This window comes from Panthera pardus, unplaced genomic scaffold, assembly GCF_024362965.1.
Source record: "Panthera pardus isolate Hobbes unplaced genomic scaffold, ASM2436296v1 HiC_scaffold_2, whole genome shotgun sequence".
In the NCBI taxonomy this organism is placed as follows: domain Eukaryota; kingdom Metazoa; phylum Chordata; class Mammalia; order Carnivora; family Felidae; genus Panthera; species Panthera pardus.
The window spans coordinates 140,212,214-140,232,247 of NW_026526765.1; the positions used below are offsets into that span (position 1 = coordinate 140,212,214).

General features: G+C 38.2%; 1 long non-coding RNA gene across 1 annotated transcript in view; it reads right to left on the reverse strand.

Moving 5' to 3' along the window:
- The window catches only part of LOC109278888 (uncharacterized), a 245,480-nt gene that overhangs the window by 125,626 nt on the left and 99,820 nt on the right, over window positions 1–20,034 (reverse strand). The window contains exon 2 of the long non-coding RNA XR_002085880.2: window positions 14,626–14,795. This is a non-coding gene — a long non-coding RNA (uncharacterized LOC109278888). The remainder of the gene's footprint in view (window positions 1–14,625; window positions 14,796–20,034) is intronic.

Below are 20,034 nucleotides of genomic sequence, written 5' to 3' on the forward strand. Positions count from 1 at the left end.
ATATATACATTGTGTGTATATATATACAATTTTGTGTACATATATATATATTGTGTATATATATATATATATATATATATATATATATACAACTTTACAGAGAAAAATTGGCACTTCTAGTGTATTCTTGCTTTCCTCAGCCAGCTCTTCTGCAGTATGGGTCTAGGGGACTGGACCAAAACAATTTCAGCACTTGGATGTATGCAGAAGTTCATTTTCCTTTTTGACATGAATAATATAGGTTGAGTCACTGACATGAGGACAGAGATCCCACTGTACTGGAAAGAGACAGAATCAAGGAGGTAGACTACTCCTCTAACATAGTCAAGGGCTTAGTGAAGGTAGAAAAATACATACTAATTTCTTAACATGTATTTGTAACTTACATAAAACAAATATATGTAATAGGTGTTAACTTTGATTACTTTTTTTAAGTTTATTTATTTTGAGAGAGAGAGAGCGTGCACATGCACATGGGTCAGAGAGGGAGGGAGAGAGAATAGCAAGCAAGCCCTGTGCTGTCAGCACGGAGTCCAGCTTGGAGCTTGAATTCACAAACTCTGAGATCAAAATCTGAGCCCAAACCAAGAGTCAGGTGCTTAACAGACTGAGCCACCCAGGTGCCCAACTATGATTATTTTAAGTGATGTACTTTCATTAGATCTTAGAATTAAATATTATACCTCTAATGAGTTAAATCTAAGTAATTTACTTAATGTCATAATCATGGTGAAGGCAGGGATGGTGAGGCGTGCATTCTGAAATTACTTAAGCAAAAAATCAGCGCATACAATGTGAAACAAACATACTGAAATGAACTTGGAACTATCCTGGAAGTGTTTAGGAGTTCAAAGTTTTAATACTGAATCTTATACATTGAAAGTAGTCATTTTAGATTTTAAGCTGAACAGTGAACTCTCACCAAAATAAAAAATAGAAACTATAGTCTTAAAAAAAAAAACCCTTGAATGTAGAAGGGCCTGTTCCCAAGTTTTGTTCCTCTTGATTTAACTGTCAATAGGTTAATGAGCATCAGACACCCACAAAAGCTTTGTTCTTCCACTACTTAAATTTCTCAAATCATGCAACTGTACGGCCCTCGTAAGGTGCCTGCCTCATTATATGAGGCCTCCTGGTCTCATTTCCTCAGCTCTGGGGCTCTGTGTCACTGTAAGTCACTTGGACTAATATTTTGGGTAGATAACTATTAATATTCATTAGATATTCAAATAATGCCACAAAAAACCAATTGAGTAAAATTTAATTTATACAAGAAAATCCTCTATGTGCCTGCTTAATAATGGTTTTTCAAGTAACAGCCACTTCTAAAGAATAGACATTGCCTCGCCCTCTCGGAAAAATAACTGAGAGGTTATGTCATCAAAAAGTTAAAGACATGGGGCGCCTGGGTGGCTTGGTCGGTTAAGCGTCCGACTTCAGCTCAGGTCATGATCTCACGGTCCGTGAGTTCGAGCCCTGCGTCGGGCTCTGTGCTGACAGCTCAGAGCCTGGAGCCTGTTTCAGATTCTGTGTCTCCCTCTCTCTCTGCCCCTCCCCTGTTCATGCTCTGTCTCTCTCTGTCTCAAAAATAAATAAACGTTAAAAAAAAAAATTAAAAAAAAAAGTTAAAGACAGCATGGGGCAACCAAGTTACACGGCATTTTAGTTCATAAGTTTGGGTTGAAATCACATCTTATCAACTGCATGTCAAAGATTCAGTAATTACTATCCAATTAATAATTAATTAATAATCATTCAATATACACATGGCTTTATCTTAAATGGTAAAACTGTAATCCACTTTTAGAAGGTTGTAATCCAAATAAAAGTATGACATATTTATTAATCCATGAGCATTCTAACTGAAGGAGGAAAAATTTATCTTTAATTAATCTTACATAAACATACTAAATGTATTTTGGGGCACCTGGGTGGCTCAGTAGGTTGAGTGTCCGATTTCGGTTCAGGTCATGATCTCACGGTTCACAAGTTAGAACCCCGTGTCAGGCTCTGTGCTGACAGCTCAGAACCTGGAGCCTGCTTCGAATCCTCTCTCTTCCTGTCTCTCTGCCTGCCCACCACTCATTCTCTCTTTCTTTCTCTCTCAAAACTAAATAAATAAAAAAAAAAACTTTAAAAAAAGATACTAAATGTATTTTGATCCCCAATGGTTGGTGGTGATAAGTCAACACTAAACATTCCACTTTCTACTTCTACCATATGCTAAAATGTTAACTTCTGTGAGCACTAAACTTCCTGCCTCTATCAAGTGCACGGCCTCCAGCATCACTGTCCCACAACACAGTTACTACCATTGTCATGACTCAACATATGCTGTTTCCTCTTGTGGAACCACTAGTCTTTCTCTACGTCTGCACTACTTACCTTATTTTTTTATTACTTTTGATTTTTTAAGTAATCTCTACACCCAATGTGGGCCTGGAACTCACAATTCCAAGATCAAAAGTCACATGTTCTACAGATTGAGAGAGCCAGGCAGCTTTTCTCGTGCTCTACTTAAAACACCTTCTAGGGGCGCCTGGGTGGCTCACTTGGTTAAGCATCAGACTCTTGATTTTGACTCAGGTCATGATTCCTGAGTTCGAGTTCCTGAGTTCGGCCCTGCATCAGGCTCTGTGCTGACAGCTCGGAGCCTGGAGCCTGCTTTAGATTCTGTGTCTCCCTCTCTCTCTGCCCCTCCCCTGCTAATGCTCTGTCTCTCTGTCTCTCAAAAATGAATAAACATTAAAAAAAATGTAAGGAGTTCCAACTTATCAATTTTTTTCATAGATCAAACTTATGATGTCATATGGAAAAACTCATCATCAAATCCAAGGTCACCTAGACCTTGAATCCTGTTATCTTGTAGTAATGTTATACTTTTGCATTTACATTTAGGTTTGTGATACATGTTGAGTTATCTTTTGTCAAAGATGTGAGATCTGTGTATATGTGTGTGTGTGTGTGTGTGTGTGTGTATATATATATACATATATATGTATGTATATATGTATGCATGTATATATATGTATGTATGTATATATGTATGTATGTATATGTATATATACATATATACATATGTATATATGTATGTGTATATATATATATATATATATATATATATATATACACACATATGGTTTGTTTTGTTTTTAAGAGAGAGAGTGCATATACATCAGCAGTAGAGGGACAGAGAGAGAGAGGGAAAGAGAGAATCCCAGCCAGGCTCCACACTTTTAGCAGAGTTAGATGGGGGACCCGAACCCATGAACCGTGAGATCATGACCTGAATGGAAATCAAGAGTTGGATGCTTAACTGAATGAGCCACCCAGGCAGGCGCACCTGTGTTTATATTCTTTCTGTTGTTGTTCGTGTATTCTTTCTCCATTGAACTACTGTTGCTCCTTTGCACAGAGAAACTGACTGTGTTTGGCAGGTGTCTCTCCAGGCTCTCTATTTTCTATTGGTCTATGGATCAATTCTTTGACCAATGCCATGCTATCTTGATTACAATTGTTTTATTTTTATTAATTTTTAATTTAATTTAATTTTTTAATGTTTTTTTGAGAGAGAGACAAAGTGGGGGAAGGGCAGAGAGAGAGGGAGAGAGAATCCTAAGCAGGACCCATGTTCATCACACAGCCCAACGTGGAGCTCGGTCTCACACCACCATGACATCATGACCTGAGCTGAAATCAAGAGTCAGATGCTCAACCAACTGAGCCACTGAGGTGTGCCACTTTTTTTTTTTTTTTTTTTTTTTGAGACAGAGAGAGACTTAGCAGGGGACAGGGGCAAAGGGAGTGATAGAATCTTAAGCATGCTTCACACCCAGCACAGAGCCCAAAGTGGGGCTCAATCTTACGACCATGAGAGCATGACCTGAGCCGAAACCAAGAGTGGGACACTTAACAGATCGAGCTACCCAGGCCACCGTAGCAAGTCTTAAAGTCAGACAATGTCAGTCCTTTTACTTTGCCTTTCCATATAATCTTTAGAATTATTTCATCAACATACACAAAACAACTTGCTATGATTTTAATTGGGATGACATTTGAATCAGTGCATAAAGTTGGGAAGAACATTTCTAACCACAAAAACAGAAGAGCTCTTCATTTACTTAGACCTTCATCAGAACTTCATAGTTTTTCACAAATAGGTCTTGTACAAAACTTGTTAGATTAGTATATAAGTATGTAATTTTGGATCTTTAATTTCAAATTCTAATTGTTCATTACTAGTACACAGGAAAGCAACAGACTTTTGTATATACACCTTGTATGCTGCCACTGTGCTATAATCAACTATGAGTTCCAACATTGTGTTTGTAAATTCTTTGTATTTTCTATTTAGACAATCATGTAATTTGCAGACAGTTTTATTTCTTAGCCTTGTCTTATTGTATTACTTAAAACAACCAGTATGATGTTGAATACGAGTGGTGAAAAAAGACATCCCTGTCTTGTTCACAGTGTTAGGGAGAAAACACTGAGTTTCTTACCATTAAGTATAATGTTACCTATAGTTTTTTGTTCTGTTCTGGGTTCGTAGAGGAAATGTTATTTACCAGGCTGAGGAAGTTCCTCTCTGTTCCTAGTTATCTGGGAGTTCTTCCTCAAGAATGTGTGTTGCGTTTTGTCAAATGTTTTTCTGCAGCTACTGATATGATCCTAAGAGTTTGCTTTTTTTTACCTGCTGATGTAATGGGGCATAATAATTTTTTTTTAATTAATTGATTTTTGAAGGTTGATAAGCCTTGCATTCTTGGTGAATTCTACATAACATTTAGGGGGAAAATGATAGAAATTATCTGAATTCTCTTTCTGACAATACATGCAAAAGGAAACTTCCTAGGGGCACCTGAGTGGCTCAGCCAGTTAAGTGTCTGATCCTTGATTTTGGCTCAAGTCATGATCTCACAGCTCATGAGTTTGAGGCCCACATCAGGCTCCACGCTGATAGTGCTGAGCCTGCTTGGGATTCTCTCTCTCCTCTCTCTGCCCCACCCTTGCTTGTTCTCTCTCTCGCTCTCAAAATAAATAAACAAACTTAAAAAAAAAAAAAGGAAACTTCCTAAATCATCCTGAGGACAGGACTACCATCTTATTAGTCTCAGAGTCTCAAAATGAAAGCATTATTCAACTCTCCCACCATTTTCCTGCCAAACTTGGAACACTTCAGACACCACACTGACAACAGCGCTCAGCTTTCTTATACTTCAAGCCAATACTTAGTGATTTGCTTCTATCTCCAAATGTGAATGCTTCCATCCCCTTCTTTCCAGTCTCATTTCTCCAATAATGTTCAGTCCTCTCAGAACTTTTGTAATATCTACATGGCGATCTCCTTCAGTTTCTCGACTCCTCCAAATATCCTTTCTGTATCAAAGTAGAAATGTAATGCACAACTGGGATCATTTCACTTCCTCTCTCTCTTTTTTAAATTTATTTTGAGAGAGAGAGAGAGAGAAGGAAGGAAGGAAGGAAGGAAGGAAGGAAGGAAGGAAGGAAGGAAAGAAGGAAGGAAGGAAGCAAGGGGAGTGCACATGCATGTGAGCCAGTGAGGGCAGAGAGATAGAGGGAGAGAGAATCCCAAGCAGGCTCCACAGTGTCAGTGCAGAGTCCATGTGGGGCTCGAGGTCACAAACCGTGAGATCATGACCTGAGCTGAAATCAAGAGCTGGACGCTTAAGTGACTGAGCTACCCAGGTGCCCCATTTCACTTCCTCTCTTGAAAACTTCCAGAGAGGGGTGGCTGGGTGGCTTAGTCGGTTAAGTGACTGGCTCAGTCAGTACAGAGCCTCCTTGGGATTCTCTCATTCCTTTCATCTCTGCCCCGCCCCTGCTCATGTGCTCTCTAAATAAACATCATAAAAAGAAAAAAGTTCCAAAGAGACAGAACAAAAACTAGCCTGATATTCATGGCTTTTTACAATCTAATGGGAGTTGTACATCTAGACTCTCCTAATTCCTCCATCCAGAGGGCCATGTCCCAATCATTCCCTCAAGTCCCAGTTTAATTAAAACCACCTTTACCAGGGGCGCCTGGGTAGCTCAGTCAGTTAAGTGTCTGACTTCGGCTCAGGTCATGATCTCACCGTATGTTAGTTCGAGCCCTGCATGTGGCTGCTCTGTGCCATCAGCTTGGAACCTGGACCCTGTTTTGGATTCTGTGTCTCCCTCTCTCTCTGCCCCTCCCCCACTTGTGTTCTGTCTCTCTCTGTCTCTGTCTCTCAAAAATAAATAAATGTTAAAAAAAATTAAAAAAAAAAACTGTTCCAGAAACTTTCACACATGAATGTATGCATGCATATACGAATAACAGTATTGGGAAACAGTATCTTTCCTCCAAAAAATTTTTCTGTGGGCACACGTCCTTTTCTCTTGTGAATAATTTTTTTTAATCCAATAATTATTACCTCTGGTAGACTGTGATAGTCTTTGGGCACACTCATTTGTTGTCACTAGTTACCAAGTAAACTAGAGTAACCAGGACAGCTGTAAAAAGCACAATGAATATAATTGCTGCATGTGCTGACAAGCTTTTCCGGTACCACTACACATCTAGACCCAGGTCCAAACCTCTCTCAGGAAACCCCTCTCTTTTCCCTGGCCAACATATTAAGGAAGCAACCCTCGTATTGCTCCAGTCCTGGATATTTTCTATTCTGTTCCCTTGCTTTATTTCCATCATAACCTTATTCCTACTTTCAATCATCTAACGATTTCCCAGCTCAATTGCTCTTTCTCTTGCTATCAACTAAAAGCCCCTCGAAAATAGGAAAGTTGGTCGGGTGCCTGCGTCACTCGGGCAGTTAAGTCTCCGACTTTACCTCAGATCATGATCTCAGGGCTCATGAACTCAAGCCCCGCAAAAGGTGAGCTTGAGCCCCGCTCCAGGCTCCGCACTCTCTCTCGCTCTCTCCCTCACTCTCTGCACTCATGGGATTCTCTCTCCCTCTCCCTCTCTCTCTCTCTGCCCCTCACTCGCGCTCTCTCACTCTGATAAATAAATAAATAAATAAATAAATAAATAAATAAATAAATGGATGGATAGATGGATGAATGAATAGTTTTTAAAAAAGAAAATAGGAACGTTGCTTTTGTTCCAGTATCTCACATCATTGGCAGTGGGTAACTGCTGAATAAAGAAGTGGACCAACACCTATAGGTGTTCTGTTCTGACATGGAAATGGAAAATCATGCAAATAAAAAAAAGGAGAAGGCGACTTCTTAAATGTGGTAAATCAAAGATGATCATGTGTGGGTTACAGGCGGACTGAGGTGCTGTGATCTCTGCATCAAGGATGGGAAATCGTCCCTGGGCATGGCCCAATGCAACGCTACTCTTCTTCTAAGAGGCCAGTAAGTCCTAGAGGTGCCAAGGCTACACTTCATTTTCCCTGCTGGTATCATCACTTCCCAGCTTAAGACAGGATGTGAACAGCTACTGTTAGCAAATGAAATCCAGCTGAGGCAAACCGATGGGAAGTGACTTGGCAAAGAAAATGACAGCAATAATGGGGAATAAGAAATCCCAGGCATATGAGGGAAAAGGTTTCAGAGGCTAACTCCCAGGAAAGGATTTATTACCAAAATGATAAATTGATTCTCTTGCCAGAATTGCTATTAACAAGCAGAAACAACGCTAGGCCACATTTATTAGCACACTGAATCTAAACCATTTAGCCTTATTTCCTTAAACTCCATATCCTAATAAATCCGTGGTCCTCAGGCTTTGGTAGCATACCTAGGGAATGTGTGAAAAGTTAACACACGTGTGTCGAGTGTGTATGTGTCTATACATGTGAATAGGTACGCGTGGAGTATATGAGTAGGTTTGCATGGAGTATATATATCAATATGTACATTTAAAACCTCAGTAAGTTATATATAGTCAGTTCTCACTATTTGTGGTCACCACGTTCTATCACATCATCACAAACAATGAATGAGTCAATACTGAATTATTGCCACCAGGGGAAATACTGGGTTCGGCTCCACTAAGTCTCTCCTCGTATTTTCCTCAAATGACCAATACTTAACTGTATTTTATGTGTGTTTTTGTTTAAAAACATCTTATTTAATATATACTGTTGATTCCTTACCAGTGAACTCATGGTGGACGCCTGAATGAAGCTTATCTTACACATTTCCTTCATGAAGCACATCAGAGCCTTCTTGCACTAAGGAATGCTAGACAGGATTTCAGCACTATATCTGGAGGCCATTTTAAAGAATGAAATCTTCCACAAAAAGTCCACAAATTTGAAAAATGTTGTCACTAAACAGATTGTGAAATGGACATTTATTTACAGTATGAGAGCCAAAAGAATAAGGTCAAGTCAAACCTTGTTTGACCATAGCTGGCAGTATATGGATGGGGCCACCCCAGATTTTTCTCCCCCCTGCAGAGGTATAGGTCCGTGAATGATCATAAAAGCACTGTGAATATTAATGTGGGGGTTACAAGTACATTTAACAAGTAGGTGAATTCATACACACAAAAATCCACAAATGACAAGGACTGAGTATATGCATCTGTGTGTGTTTATTATACATATTGCTGTGTGTGTGTGTGTGTGTGTGTGTGTGTACACAAATTCAGAGAAAGAAGACAAATGATACATTTGAAAGTTGGCAAACTGGCATATGGGTTAAACAGAAAGCAGTAATTTTCCTTTAAAATTCTGTTGCTGATTAATGAAATAGGCTTTGTTTACAATTTAATTAGACATGTAAGTGATTTTGGAGAAATTGGCAAAATATAAGTACTAAGGGAATGAAAACTTAGTTACCTCCAAAATTACTCTCCGCTTCCAGAAATAGAAACAGGTAAAAATGGTAATGAAAAGAAATATCTATAGCCCTGCCAAGAACCAATCCAATCATTGTCAGTCTTTGTCAATTTTCTTCTTCTTCAAGAATTCATGCCACTGAATTTCTGCTTTTCTTAATACTTTGGATAGACTGTTATGGCACAGATTTCTAACTTAAGGTGACAATTTTAGAAACTGGACCAACAGAGTTGAGAATGTATTAAAATCAGTAGGCAAGACCTAAAAGGAAAAGCCAGAAAACAGATCATAATGTATAAGATGAAGTTCAAAAGGATAATACTTTATTCATTGAGTACAAACCATGGGCCTAGCCTTCGAATTTGAATGGGTAGTGAAAATGGATCCTTTTAGCAGTACAGTAAGAAAACAAATGAGGAAGAAGGAGAGAAGGAGGAAAGGTTCACCTTCTTCTCAGTCACAAAATCACAATTTTTTAGAAAAATAAAATACTAGTTTAAACTCACATACTAAAAAATGAAAGAACCTTGGAAAACAGTTTTTCAGTTTCTTCTAAAACTGAACATACTCCAACCAGACAATGCCCCCCCTTGCTATTTACCCCAAAAGAGTTGAAAACTTATGGCCATACAAAAGCCTGTATGCAATTGTTTATACCAGCTTTGTTCATAATTAGCCAAACTCAGAAGCAGCCAAGACATCCTTCAGCAAGCGAATGGGTAAATGGTGATACATCCAGACAATGGAATATTATGCAGCACTAAGAAGAAATGAGCTGTCATGACGTGGAAGAAAGTTAAGTGCCTATTACTAAGTGAAAGAAGCCAATCTGCAGATGCTACCAACTCTATGATTTTAACTATATGACATTCTGGAAAAGTCAAGAATAAGAGAAGGCGAAAAGATGAGAGGTTGCCAGTTGGTTGAGGGGAGGGATGAGTTAGTGGAGTACAGAGCGTTTTTAAGGCAATGAAAATACTCTGATACCATAATAATGGATACATGTCTATATACATTTGTCCAAAACCATACAATATACTAACACCAAGAGTGAACCCTAACATAAATTATGGGCTGTGGTGATTATGGTATGTCAGTGTAGGTCCAGAAATTTTTATAAATGTACCACTCTGGTGGTGGATGCTAATAATGAGGGAAACTAGAGGTGCTTGGTGGCTCAGTCAGTTAAGCCCCTGACTCTCAATTTTGGCTCAGGTCATGATCTCACGGTTCGTGGGATTGAGCCCCGTGTCATGTGCAGACCCTGCTTGGGATTCTCTCTCTCTGCCCCTCTCCCACTCATGTGCATGCTCTCCCTCTCAAAATAAAAAATAAATAAACATAAAAAAAAAATAATGAAACTATGCCATTGATGGAGCTGAGGGTATAAGGGAAATCCCTGGAAGCTTTCTCTCAGTTTTGTTGTTAACCTCAAAGTGCTCTAGAAATAAATTCTTCAAAACTTTTCTTAATTAAAACAAAAATGAAAGAATGATAAAAGTGCATCCAAATGAAGATATAATATCACTGGGAAGTTAACTTACTTTGTTGGTAAGAACAGTATTAGGTAAGAACAGTATGTTTCTGGTGAGCTTACATAGATTCTTTAAAAGGGAAATTAAAGAATTAAAGAATTTAATGAACCTATCAAGTGGACAAATTCTCTGGAAAAAAAGTCCTCAACAGTTCATGACAACTCCTTATTACTGTTAGAAATGCCACTTAGAGTCTCCATCCTGTTGCCATCCAGCAGACAGCTGAACTTTGCCAGGATCAGTAAATATCACAAATAAAATGGTCTACCCAAAGCAGACCTGTAATTAACCACTGAACTAATCGTTCTAAATCGAATACCCGCACAGAACTACGCAATCCAGAAGCTGATAGAGAAAGTAAGCATTGCAAAATAATGACCTGATCTTACAGTTCTTTGGTTCCTATGTTAGGATATTGAATAAATAAATTAATTCTGCAGAAAGAACAAGCCCAAATCAGAGTGACACAATGCCACAAACTAGTGAAATTCTGATTTCAGACCAATCTCATGTAGAAAACCTTAAACACACACACACACACACAATTCCTTTCTTTTTTAATTTTTTTTTAGTATTTATCTTATTTTTGAGAGAGAAAGAGAGAGAGAGAGAGAGAGAGAGAGAGAGAGAGAGAGAGAGAGAGAAAGCACAAGCAGGGTAGAGGCAGAAAGAGCCAGAGACAGAACTGGAAGCAGGCTCCAGGCTCTGAACTGTCAGCACAGAGCCCGACATGGTGCTCAAACTCAGGAACCGTGAAATCATGACCTGAGCTGAAGTCAGACGCTTAACTGACTGAGCCACCCAGGTGTCCCCACATTATTCCTTTCTTAACTTCAGAAGTCTTTGGAAACTCATGAGGGAGGAGAGCTGTTTTTATTTAAATATGAAACAAATTGAAACAACACTGAAACACATTAAAGATTTTCACCAAGGTAAATTCTTCACTAACAACTATAGCTTCATTTTTAAATATTATAATAATGAAAATATTTGTTGACTGCTTATAACACCTAAGTCATTGTTCTGGGGACTTCACAAATAATTAACTGATTTGCTTCTTAAAAAAACACCATCATATAGACGACACTATTATCCCAATTGTATACCAAAGAGAACTGAGGTTTAGAGAGTTTAAATCACTTGCCCATGGTCATGGGGGTCACGCTCGTAACCAGTGCCAGGACCACAAAAATTGTCTCTGATAAGCCACCCCACAAAAACAGTTTTTTTCTAATGCTCAGGACGTTCGACCTTCACTTGAAGATCATCTACCCTTTCTTTTTACTTGCATTCTTTTTACTGTCACCATTTTCTCTAAGACCATTCTTTTTCCCCCCTCTCTTTTTTATCTTGATTACTTTCCCACTGTTTTCTTCCCTGTCTTTAATAGTTGACTACAGGAAACTAATGTGCATTTATCACATAAATTAAATGACTTTGTGGTCCATACTGTATTATTCACTCTCCAAAAATCTATAGGGCCATTAATCAGATTTCTTGTTTCTTCTTAACTTTTCAGGGGATCCCTAGTTAGCAACCTTCATTAGGAAAAGATTCTAAGGCCCTATTCTAGGTAAATTATAGTCACCCACTAGACTGAGGTGAGATCATGAAGCAACAGATAATTAGCACCAACAATCATAGAACCCACTCATGGATATACTGGCTTAACAAAACAAATTAAAAACTGGTCTGATTTAGAGAAGCTCAGAGAAGTTTTGTTTGGCCCACACTATAATTTAAACTGTATTAAATTAGGTGAAAATATTTATTAACCAAAAAAAATGCATAGAAAATCTGAATTTCTGGTTTACCTTGATAAGTGGCAACGCTATTCCTGATTTTTCAGAGCAACAAGCAGATGATGTTGAGTGACAATTTCTATCTCCCTCAGACAAGCTTAGGACTCTACAATAGTGTTCCTACACACAGTTCACTCATTTACACCTGCGGGCCCCATGGGACAGTTGATACTGTAGACCCTTGAGTTTAAAATCTTAGTAAGCCACCCAACCATGTCTAGGGTTAGAGCAGAAAAATTAAAAATGTGCTTCTAATTTGGTTTATAACTTCCTAATTCCTTTTTTTTTTTTTTTTACCAATTATTTCAAACTAGTTCTAAAATTGACCTAGTTTGGAAATTCACTAGTTCTCTTTTAAAGACCAAAAATTTAAATATATGACACATAAGAACACTGGAATTGACATTTTTGTATAAAATAGGAAAAATCCAGAGGTCAGCCCAGAAGATACTGTGACTATGTCAAATCCAGAGCAGATAGAAATCTTAAGAAAGAAATGTCATGCCCAAATAATGAAAGTGAGTCAGCAAAGGCAGTAATTATAAATTTTCATGTTTTTCAATACAGATAAAATTCTCTTCATTTACCCCAGATGTGTTTTTCTATAAAGCATGGTTGAATGGAAGCCTCCATGTTTTTGAATGGGTAAAGCTTAGAGATGATAACCCAAGTAACAGAGGGGAGGCTAGTGAACCTGTCCAAAAGAGGCATTTTCAGAACAAGCTTATGTTTTTATTTAGATGGTATGTTAGAGATCCATAAAAATAGCAAAATTTCTAAAATCACCTTTATTGATATTTTCGGTAAGGGTGATTGAAAAGACCTCAATTTACCTGACTTTGGGTAGGGAGATGAATATTACAGTATTTTTAAAATGATCCACCCTCAAATTACCTACCTGGAATACCACTGCCCAGGATTTGGAATTAAACACGTAGGTTTGAAACACGGGTCAGCTATTTATTTTATAATAGTGAACATCTGGTAAGATAATAAACATCAGTCTCATAGCACAGTACCCAGGTTACATTAAAAAAAAATGTATTCTCTGATACACAAATGTGCCTTCTGTGCCTCTCACACACAGCTGAGACATGCAGTCCTCAAAAAGCAGAGCTGAGCACGGAGGCCAAGTGTAGAGGCAGAGAGTTTGATTCCGAAGTTCCATAATGTTATCTATTAGGATACTTTAGAGACAAACATTAAAAATTAAAACCATGGCCACTAGAAGAAGTTGCTATGGCTTTCAGAACTCATATAAAACAAAATAAGATGAAGTAATTTAAAAACTGCTGACATTTCCAATTAACCTTGCATTCTTTGGTGGTTCTTTATAAAAATTATTGAGAATATGCTCACATACAGCTCAGGGCTGATGTCAACATGCTCCTTCCCCTGGGACTGATCTAGTAGGGCAGTGGTTACCAAGATTTCTACCATTCTTTCATTTTCACTGGTATTTAACTAGTATTTCACTACCATTGCTCTGTCTTCTTGAAGTCCTATACCTCTACTTGCTATTGACATTAATCCTTAGCATTCTTTTGTTCTATAATAACCTCTCACTGAGTCAGGTCATTTTTGTCCTCCCCAGCTGCTGATAAAGCTTGCCCCAGGCAATTACTGTATTCACCTCAGACCATCAGAAGATTTAGTTTTCCTAATGTCCATGAACCTTTGGAAAGAACCCAAGTCTGTAAGATGACTCCCAGAGCAAGTCGAGCTTAACACAGAGCAGAAGCCTCTTCTTTGGTCTTTCTTTCCAATCGGTATCCCCATTTGCCTGCTGGATCCAGTGTTTCTTAATCCCAATTTCAGGGCTTGATTCTTTATATTCATTGGATTTACATGACCCAATATTATTTTCCCAATGCCTTCAATTTTAACACTACACATTACTTAGTCCATTATACCACGAATCCTAAATAAGAGATGCTCCCACAGTCAGCTCCTATGGCAGACTCCCTGGCCTCACAGACAGGAAAAGTATTCCAAAAAAGACCATGAAAAAATAAAGGGTAAAAAAGGATAAACATCAAGGCAAACTAGAACAAAGCAAAGATCAGGGCAGAAGGAACAGAAAGCAATGGACACAAAGAGAAAGAACTTCACATCTGCTAAGTCTTATGTTGTCAAAATCAGTGGTGGCCGCCCAGGCAAAAATATTTTACCTCCTTCAGGATAAATAAACTTCAAGAGATTAATAAATCTACCCAAAATTAGATACCCACCGACTTAAAAAACGAGAAATCAAATTCAGAACTGGCTACATTATCTACCAAAGCACGGGGCTCCCATAACACATAACATAACAACATATATGTATTTTTTTTCATCAGTTTTAATGACATATTGCTTAGGATGTGAGAAGCAGGGCTTGACACACCGCTTTGAGTGGAATGGAATGAGGGGGTGCTGTTAGTACAAAGAGACGGAGGGAGCCAGGATGGGTAAGTTAAGAAGCTAAAAGAAAAAAAAATGTGTTCTTACCTGGGCCCTGGCTGCAGCCTGGTCCTGTGGAAAAGACAATGAGCAGTTAGCAACACCTGGGGGACAGGTGTTCTCCTCACTGGGATTAGAGCAGGCAGAGACCACAGTCTCCTAAGAGGCCATAGTTGAAAATAGTTCATCCAAAGGTAAGTTCTTCTTAGATCTTCCTCCTGAAACAGGGATACAATACTCTCGATGTGAATTTACCCTGGGGAACGCAGAAAATTACACTTCTAAATTACAGTTAGAAACCCAACAAATAAATGTCACAAAGCTCCAACCTTGAAATGATAGGAAATCCTTGGAAATTAGAAATAGTGCTTTTTTTTAAATGATGGAAGAAACCAAGACTCAAAGGGTTTAAGCACCCTAAAACTGCAGAGATAACAAGAAGCAGAGTTGACACTGCAACACAGTTTATCAGACTCTGAAGTTATTTTTCATCATAAGTAGGCTGTAAGTTTCCATTACAATAACACACTGAAAAATTACCTTTTGAACTGGCTGAATAGAAATACTGATTTCCTACCTGAGATCATTATTTCAGATCATGGAGCCAAGTCGTAGTTGATTCATGTTATTTGTTTTTCAAAATGGAACTTCAGAACATATATTAACTGCTTTAAGGAATGCTGAAACTCCACATTTAAAAAATGGTAGTTTAAATTATGTTTTCTTTCTACATTTGCTCAATATGGAAATTGTTAATATTGTAGCTTTAGTGCCCATTTAAGTCTTCAGCTTACTTTTGCTAATTATAAGCAAATCAATTGTTATAAGAAGTAGAATGTGATATTATATATATATTTTTTTTCTTTAGTCAAGAGAATCATCTCCTGGATAGTTAGATTCCAAATGACTTGGCAAGACAGAAAGTCAATGAAGTACAATAAATAGACCCAGCGGAAACATTTTTCCTAAACAGCCCAGTCTAAACCACTCATTCTTCAGATATTGTCAAGATTGGATTAGCCTGGTTTAGGGAATCACATTTTCTAAATGAAATTTTGCAGCTGAAATGCCAAAGTTTTTATCATGCTATTATACCCTTGAGAAAAATAACAAGCAGACTATTTCACTCTTTTCTGGCTATTTGCTATGAAGCCTAAGTCATTTCCATAAAAGAACCAGATTTCTCCCTGACTCACCAGTACGTAAATTGGGATTAGCAGACTCTCAAAAAGTAACTGAAGGACAAAGAATAAAACACTGTTGCCATAATCACAAACCTGCAGAGTCTTCAGTAATGAAAATATTTACACTTCAGACTTTAGAATGCTAACATGGAAAGACCTTGTGGAGAAATAACTCAATCAACCAAACCACACAGTTAAGCACTCCTACTCCTCACCATCATACACGTACTGAAGCCATCATCAAGTGAGTCTGAAGACAGTGAATAACCACCTATATCTTCAGGTCCAGAGTTAAGAGTTTTGCTATGCTCACAAACTCTGTTTTGAAAGGCAAAAATCAGGTGGAGTCTCTTTAGAGCCAGGTGACGATGACAAGGGCTTTTCATAGGACTCTGGTGACTTCAAGGTCAACAGTAAAAGGAGTAGCAAAGGAGAGTGGGTAAGGATAGGGCAGAAATATTGATTTATGAGCTTTCCACACCTCAACGCTGTATTTCATGAAAGAAATGAACATAGGATTGTACAACCCCTATTTAATACTGACTTATAAAGTATTTGATTCTAGCTTGTTACCTCTAAGGGTCAGGTCTCTGTTTTAAAGAAACTATAACCAATATTGTGACTTAAAATTCCCAGGGAAAAAAACAGCAGCTTGTCCATAAGACTGAGTGAAAATGTAAGATCTTCTACAATAACTGTATAGAAATTATATTTCTAGAAATACCTTGGGTAAAGTAGCAACAAAAGGTAAGTGGGCAACAAGGGGATTCTGTGTTCTCAGCCCCTCTTGTCCTTGTGGCACATTATATTTGTATATTCTGTCTTTCTGAGTATGGTAAAGATCAGTGTGATAAGGACCAAAACGTGCTGGTAAATGCATAAAGCTCTGAAGCATATAATATGGTAGTGCCATTATTATCATCATCATCACCATAATGCTCACCAATGAGTCAGGAAAAGAATCCTAATTATAGGGTAGGAAAAAAAAATCACGCTGCCCTGGCAAGAGAAATGTAATAGATGAATTATTTTTGCAATGCTATCTGATCATCAAGAGATACTGCCTTTAATCATTTCTTACATCTCTTACCATGAGGTAGAGTGAAGACATTTCCTTGAAGTAACTTGAAGGGAAATGTTTACATTACATACTTACAGCCTCACATTAATACAATTTTGTAAGTGTTCTAGGCTATTTCACAGAGGACAACCGCTACCTAATAGAGGAGCTAATTAATAGAGCTAATTAATAGAGGAGACCTCCTGCAGAGGCATCAGAATTGAATTGTGAGACAGGGGTCCCAAATTTGAGTTCCAGGTTCTAACTAACACACCATAAAGATTTTGCCCTTCAAGACTTCAACCTTTTCTTCTATAAAATAAAATCTTTCTCTGTTTATGGCTAATTTAAGTAGCCTGTATGTACGAGGAATGAGGTAGGAACACCAAAGGTAGAGTCAGAGGGAGGAACATATAATTTCTGCTTTCAAGGAATGTGTAAATACTACAGGACACCACTACAGATATCACAGACACACACACACACACACACACACACACACACACACACACACAAACACACACACACACACCAAAATTAAGCATAAGCAGTGATAAGCTTTAAGGTTACAGTTGACCGATAAGATGTAGTAAAGGTAAACTACTAAGGCAGAGATTGAAAAGTCTGCCTCAGTTATAAACATGTAGAATATAAACAGGTAGGACCTCATACTGTGGGTAATTGTAATGTGTAGACATAGATCCATCAATGGCAACAAAAGGAACGCTCTGGTGGGAGATGTTGCTAAGGGGGAGGAGGCTACACATATGAGGGGGTGGGGGTACTTGAGAAATCTCCCTACCATCCCCTCAGTTCTGCTGCAAACATAACACTGCTCTAGAAGAACCAAGTCTCGGGGCACCTGGGTGGCTCAGTCAGTTAAGCATCTGACTCTTGATTTTGGCTCAGGCCATGATCTCATGGTTCATGAGATGGAGCCCTACGTCAGGCTCTGAGCTTAGAATTCTCTTTCTCCCTCTCTCTGCCCCTCCCCTGCTTGTGATCCCCCCCCCAAAAAAAAATAAATATTTTTAAAAAACAAAAAATAATAAAAAGTAAAATAAAAAATAAAACAAAGTCTTAATGAAAACAAATAGCACGTGTCTTCAAAAGTTCATCAGAAGAAAGAGGACTTAAAAGACAAGAGAAGAGATGGACTGTGGAACTTACTTAGGTTTGATATCTAAATTTTATTCAATATGAACAGGTAATGAGGATGTGAGTCTTTGTATTATAAGAGGATTTGCCTAAGTAGTGACTTGCCCACATATAATCCTTACTTGTTTTCACTGATACTTTTCAGAATTACTGAATTGTCTCCCACTTAGAATGCAGTAAACGCAGATATTCAGAATAATTTCTACTTCTCTTATTAAAAAAAAGATATGGCTCTATCAAATGACTTTTCTTAAAACAGAGGCCTAACAATCATAGTTATTCATTAGATATTATTATTAGATATATAGAGAGAGATAATTACATACATATTTTATATATATCTTGAAAGTTTGCAATCACTGAAAGTGATGCTCTTTTAGAAATGTTTACTGCATAATCATCGTGGCAGAGAAGGAAAAGTACTGCTTAAGAAGAAGATGACCTTTATTGTCATCAGTTTTTTCCTAAGTGACAAGAAAATTTTCTGGGCTACAGTTCTCGCTCCCAAAAATTCCTTTCCTTCTTTCTTCCTCTCCTCCATCTTCCCTCCGTCTTCTTTTTTCTTTTCCTTCTCTTTTTTCTCCTCCTCCCTCCCCTCTTCCCCTTTCCTTTTTTCCACCATTATATTTATGAAGTGTTAAGAATCATCTCAAAATACAGAGATAAAAGAATCAGTAATGGCCCTAAGAAACTTATTTGCTGGTTAAAAAGCAAATTAAAAAATTAGCAAAATATAGAAAATTCACCTGAAGTAAATTTTAAGAGCAAATAGGAATTAACCAGTTATTCTCATAGGCGCCGACAGAAGCAACCGCAGATGACCATGGATGCACACCCAACACAGGACGCCTAAATAAAGATGGACAAGGTGAGGCACATGGAGGAACCATGTGGATAAAGTAGTATTTGAAATTGAAGGAAAGGTAAGGATTAAATAGGCATGAGATGGAAATAGGGGTGAAAATGTGTAAAGATGTAAGGAACATATGAAATCGCTTTAAAATGAAAGTGATGGGGTGCCTGGGTGGCTTGGTTGGTTGAGCATCTGACTCTTGATTCCGGCTCAGGTTGTGACCTCATGGTCCATGAGTTCGAGCTCCGTGTTGGGCTCTGTGCTGACAGCTCAGAGCCTAGAGTCTGCTTGGAATTCTGTCTCTCACTTTCTCTCTGCCCCTCCTCCACTTGTGCTCTGTCTCTCTCTCAAAAACAAATAAACATTAAAGAAATGAAATGAAATGAAATGAAATGAAATGAAATGAAATGAAAATGAGCAGGGTGGTACAGGAGTTCAAGGTACAGATGAGGGACAGTGTAAGAAATAAGGGTGCAGAGGTGGACAAAGGCCAGATTATGAGAATCAGGGTGAGCGATGTAATTGGGATTTTATTCTTTCAGTTTGGTTATGGGTGGTTCCTGAAGAATTGTAAATACTAGAAGGACTTGATCAGTGTGCCTTTTAAGAAAGATCACTCTAGCAAGCATGATGAGAAGGGGTTGGGAAAGGACCATACTAACATGGAGGAAATCAGTAATAAAATATAGTGTAGCTCAGTCAAAAGATGGTAATGGATTTTAGGTCATAGAGAGGTAATGAGAATTATAAGAGCTATCAAGAAAATAAAACAGTTAAGATTTAAATATTATTCCATGTGACTGTCAACAGAGGAAGAAGGGTCAGGGATGACTACTATGTCTCTCATTTGAGCTTAGTATGACTTGGCTTTGGCAAAAGAAGAGCCACTAAACCTCACTGGTGCACAACAAGACACAATTGTTTCCTGTTCATGCCATTGCTGCTGTTTCTACACTAGCCAAGCACAACTGGGCTTGACTCTACACTACACGTTGGGTCCAAGTCTGCTCCACCTCTCATCCTCGTTGGACCAACATATACCTGAAGCATCATCTTCTTATCAAGAAAGGCAGAAAGTCATAAGGAAGTCCATCCAACAGCCTTTAAACCTTAAATTGTGTCATAAATACCACCACTGTCCTGGTGAAAGCAAGTCATATGGCAATGAATGGGAAGTGTACCCACCATGAAGCCATGGCAAG